Genomic DNA, 6,000 nt, shown 5'->3' on the forward strand with positions numbered 1-6,000 from the left:
CCGCAAACACGCCTGGCCCCCGTACGCCCAATAGGCCTCCCCGATGGCATCAAAATAACAAAACAACGGCGAGCAATTTTCCGGCGCCTTTTCCCCGATCACGCTTGCCAAAATAGCGAAAGCTTGCGACCAGTTGGCAAACGTCTGCGGGATAAGCCTATACCGCCGACGTTCTTCCTCCTCTTTCTTACTCTCATCCCGCTTGCCCTTATCCAATTTGAATTTCGCAAGCGGCAGAAGAGAAAATATCTCCACGTATTCATCCTTCCAAATCCGTTCACGTACCTCTTGCTTAAGGTGAGCCCCTAAAGGGCCCTCAAAACAGACGTAAACCTCGCCCCGAGCGCGATCATCAAGCCGAATCCTATCCCAATCCTTCTGCGCCTCGCTTTGGACAGACACTGCTACCGCTTCTTTTGCCACCCCCGGGACCTCCCCCACCATGGACCGCGACTGTACATCACGAGGACCTTCCCATACCACAACCGGAGACCCCGCCGGCACTACAGGCGCCGCTGCCCTATCTAAGCGCCGGACTAGCTCGCGCAAGCAACCCACTAAATCTGTCAAGCCATCGCGCCCGGCAACGCCACTACCGACAGCCGCTACCCCGCTCGCTGACCCACCCCCAACACCCGACATGAAAATTGCTGGATACGGTAACGTAGGAGTTACACACTCACCAGGCTGCCCAGGCGCTGTAGTCCCGCCAGCCGGAAAATCCTGACCACGTTGCGACTCATCCAGCTCTCCATCTTCCAAATCCTCTCTCGCCGCCGACTGGTACTCGCACCGACATCTTCGACACGGGGATCCCGGCACGCTGACAGGTGGGCCGACAACCTGCCGCCCGACCGCAGGGACCCAGACTTCCGACCGGACCTGTTGCCTCGTCGTCGTCGCTGATCTTGGCGTCCTCACCGATGCTCTCGAGGAAGCCTGCCCCCTGGCCGGAACATCACCATGCGGGGCGACCGTATACTGCCCTCCGAATACAGCGTCTGAAGGCGGGGGTGTGACAGGGAGCCCGGCCTGCGACTCCCAGTTAACCGCCGAGCCCCGTCGCGGCTGGGGATTCCTGCCAGGACGCAGGCCCTAGGAAGAGGCACCCGTCCCAGCAGCCTGGCCTGCAGCGTCATTAGAAGGGCTCCCCCTGCGACGCCGGGCCCGCGGGGCCACGTCTGGACTAAGACGCTCTGGTGGGCGAGGCCTATGCGAGCGGCGGGGTGACTTAGCCTGGGCAACCGCCGCTCCCGCCGAAGCCCTCTGCTTTATTACAGCAGGGGCCGACATTAACAGCTCTCCCTCCACCGCCATATCCCCAGCGTCTGAGAGGGGGGCGGGGGAAGGGAGCGCATCAGCGCGGGCTGCCGACCAAGACGACGGGCCCGCCTGAGGGATCCGGGCCAGCGATGCCACAGTCTCCTCCAGCCAGCCCGGATCGTGATAAGCAGCTTCTGCCCGCAGCTGATCGAGCAGCAAGGCCGGAGATGCCATAACAGGTAAGTAGCACTATCTAACCTGACCTAAGTTTTTTGCTTGTTTCTCCTCCAGCTGCCTCCGGCTCAATGCCGAAAACAGCGGGAGGAACAGTTAACACACCCCGGCTCCTCGCATCTCCCCCTCCTCCCTCACCTAACCTGTCCTTCCTATTGGTTGAACCAACCAATCTTACGGCAATCATGGAGGCTTCCCGTTGAGCCCTCTGTGCTGCCGTCCAGCCTCTGCTGTAGATCTCTAGAGAGATCAGTGGTATAATAATCTGCAGAATATATCACTATGTATCTGTCAGGCGGTAGAGAGGAGAGAGCAATGTTCTGCAGATCTCTATTTCAGTGGGAGGCGGATGCTTCTTTTTACCGCTAGATGATTTTTTCAACTAGTGGACAAAAGAAGCGTCCTGCCCGATCTGAAGTGAATGGGAGTAGGAATCTTTTAGCTGACGGCAGGAATAATTCTTCGGCCGATTTTGCAGCAGGACCCACCAAGCAAAATCCACCGTGTGAACATGGTCTTAGTGACCCCTTTTGTGGTGCAACTTACTCAGCGGCAGCGGCAGTAAAATGGAAGAAACTAGACACCAAAAATAAAAAGTTAAGCCCCCTGTGTTTTACCATAGATAAGTTAGGCCCCCTGTGTTTTATCATAGATAAGTTAGACCCCCTGTGTTTTACCATAGATAAGTTAGGCCCATGGCCGACCTTATATACGTTCGACCAGAGCGGTCGCACAGGGCGCCAGCCGCCACACTGCAAGGGGGGTGCCAGCGGGTGTGTGTATCCCTGCGCCGTTGCAACTAGCAGCGCGGATACACACACTAACTACAGTCGCCTTTCCACCCGGGCGCTTCTTCACTTAGTGGCCGTCGCTACCGCTGTATCAGCCATAGCAGCTGCTAGCGGTGACACCGGGCATGAGGGCGGTGGCGCCGCTAGCAGCTGCTGCGGCTGCTATAGCGGTAGCGACGGCACTATAGCAGAGCAGAGAGGTATCTCCCTGCTCTGCTATCTACTAGCGCCACTGTAGCTCTCTGAAGGAACGGAATCCCCGTGTGGCCGGGGATTCCGCTCCTGGAGCGCTGCTTGATGTCTCTGTCCATATATGGACAGTGACATCAGGGGAAACTCCTGAAGTGGAATCCCCGGTCACAGCGTTGCAGACGCTATGACCGGGGATTCCACTCCATGAGAAGCTAATGACGTCATGGACACAGACGACAGGAGCTTCTCCTGGAGTGGAAGCGAAGGTCACAGCGTCAGCAACGCTGTGGACGAGGATTCCGCTTCAGGAGTTTCCCCTGATGTCACTGTCCATATATGAACAGAGACATCAAGCAGCGCTGCAGGAGCAGTATCCCTGGCCACATGGGGATTCCGCTCCTTCAGGGAGCTACAGTGGCGCTATCTATACTGGAAGGGGGGGGGTTTCAATCTACAGGGGGGTGTGGGCTGAGTGGCACTACCTACAAAAAAGGACAACTGTGCAGGAGCACACAAAATACCCAGCTTTCCCAGCTATCAAATAAATGTGTGGAAAAAAACTAAGATATAATTTTTATTTAATCTAGCTAAGAGGATTAATCCTTTACCTAGACTAAATAAAAGTTATATCTTAGTTTATTTCCACACATTTATTTGTTAGCTGGGAAAGCTGGGTATTTTGTGTGCTCCTGCATAGTTGTCCTTTTTTGAATGTCTATTGCCCGCCAGCTATCAGGGTCATTTCGTAGTCCTTGCACTACGTACAGGGGGGCTGTGGGCTGTGTGGCACTCCCTAGCAGGGGTCTGTGCGGCACTCTCTAGCAGGGGGGCTCTGCGGCACTTCCTACCAGGGGGCTGTGCGGCACTTCCTAACAGGGGGCTGTGCGGCACTCTCTACAGGAGGCTGTGCGGCACTCCCTACAGCGGGCTGTGTGGTGCTCCCTACAAGGGTGCTGTGTGGCGCTATCTACAAGGGGCTGTGTGGCGCTACCCTCAAGGGGGCTTTGTGGCGCTTCCCACAAGGGGGCTGTGTGGTGCTACCTACAAGGGGCTGTGTGATGCTACCCACAAGGGGCTGTGTGGCACTACCCACAAGGGACTGTGTGGCGCTACCCACAAGGGGCTGTGTGGCGCTACCCACAAGAGGCTGTGTGGCGCTACCTACAAGGGGCTGTGTGGCGCTACCTACAGGGGGAATCTGTGAGTGGTGGGCTGATGGTCATTTTACTGTTAGTGGTGGGATGATGGTCATTTTACTGTGAGTGGTGGGATGATGGTCATTTTACTGTGAGTGGGGGGCTGATGGTCATTTTACTGTGAGTGGGGGGCTGATGGTCTTCAAGTGGTTTCCGCCTCTGACCTCCAATTGAAATTAATAGGAGGCAGAAAATACCTGCGGCTAGAGATGAGCGAACTTATCAAAAGTTCGGTTCGGCTAGTTCGCCGAATTTCACAAAAAAGTTCGGTTCGGACCGAACTAGTTCGGACCGAACCTGTCACTTACGTGCGCCGAGCATGCTACTGTCCGGGGTGCTGATAGAGTTAATGGGCTGCACTAACTCTTTCAGCAACCTTCACAGTACATGCTCGGCGCGCGGAAAATACAATTTAAATGTAATAAAAAAATAAAAATTATACGTTCGTACTTACTTTCCTCCTGTCCGCCCTCCAGCGATGACGTTTCATCCCTTTCGCCGCTGCAGCCAATCACAGGCTGTAGTGGAGGTCACGCACGTCAGGATGACGCTTCATCCCACGTGACCGCCTCTGCAGCCAATCACAGGCTGCAGCGGCGACATGGATGAAACGTCATCGCTGGAGGCCGGACAGGAGGAAAGTAAGTATGAACGTATTATTATTTTTTTTTGGCATGTATGTATGTTGGCATGTATGTATGTTGTCATGTATGTATGTATGTATATCTGTGCATGTATGTTGGCATGTATGTATATATGTGCATGTTTGTATGTATATTTGCATGTATATATTTGCATGTATGCATGTATGTTTGCATGTGTGTATGTTTGCATGTATGTATTTTTGCATGTATGTTGTCATGTATGTATGTATGTTGTCATGTATGTATATATGTGCATGTGTGTATGTATATTTGTATGTATGTATGTTTGCATGAATGTGTGTTTGCATGAATGTATGTTTGTATGTATGTATGCATGCTTGTATGTATATTTGCATGTGTGTGTATATATATATATATATATATATATGTATGTATGTTGTCATGTATGTATATATGCGCATGTATGTTGGCATGTATGTATATATGTGCATGTGTGTATGTATGTATATTTGCATGTATATATTTGCAAGAATGTATGTTGTCATGTATGTATGTATGTATATATGTGCATGTATGTTGGCATGTATGTATACATGTGCATGTTTGTATGTATATTTGCATGTATATATGTTTGCATGTGTGTATGTATGTTTGCATGTATGTATGTATGTTTGCATGTATGTATGTTGTCATGTATGTTTGTATGTATGTATGTATGTTGTCATGTATGTATGTATATATGTGCATGTATGTATGTTTGCATGTTTTTATTTTTGCATGTATGTTTGCATGTATGTTTATATATATGTGCATGTATGTAATTATGTTTGCATGTATTTATGTTTGCATGTATATTTGTGCATGCTTGTATATATGTATGTATGTATGTATCTTTGCATGTTTGTTTGTATGTATGTATGTTTTCATGTGTGTGTGTATGTATGTACGTATGTATGATAGTTTGCATGTATATATGTGTGTATGTTTGCATGTATGTATATTTGCATGTATATATGTGCATGCTTGTATGTATGTTTGTATATATGTATGTATGGCCATGTATGATACTGTCTGCTGGCGCCCTGTATCTAAGTCAACTTCACGGCAGGCTTCTATACATGGTATAACAGTCAGTATCACACATTAAACTGAATCTAAGCCTACGACATGTTTTATTTCATTTTTTTTTTTTTTTACAGGTTTGGTGTTTGGACTACGTCGGTTTCGAGGACTACTTAGATGACGTTTTTTTTTCTACAATAAAATGGTTAATGAGGGTTGTGTTGGGGGTGCTTTATTTCAATAAAATATTTTATCTATATCTTTGTCTTTTTCTTTTCAAATTTTATTACTACCACTTTAGTAATGGCCGCTGTCTGAGTGACAACATCCATTACTAAGGCGAGGCTTAGTGTTAGCCGGTGCAGAGGCTAACACTAACCACCATTATTACCCCGGTACCCACCACCACCAGGAGTGCCGGGAAGAGCCAGGTACGATCCAGTACCCGACCATCTGTTGTGATGGTCGGGCTCTGGGGCGGCCGCAGACTGGTATTATGAGGCTGGGAAGGGCCAAAACCAGTGGACCTTCCCACCCTTGTAATGCTAGGCTGCTGCTGCTGTGTTGTATCTGGCTGGTTATAAAAGTGGGGGGACCCCACGTCATTTTTTTAAATTATTTATTTAAATTTTTTTTTTTAAAAGACATGGGGTTCCA

This window comes from Rhinoderma darwinii (genome assembly GCF_050947455.1).
Source record: "Rhinoderma darwinii isolate aRhiDar2 chromosome 12 unlocalized genomic scaffold, aRhiDar2.hap1 SUPER_12_unloc_14, whole genome shotgun sequence".
NCBI classification, from domain to species: domain Eukaryota; kingdom Metazoa; phylum Chordata; class Amphibia; order Anura; family Rhinodermatidae; genus Rhinoderma; species Rhinoderma darwinii.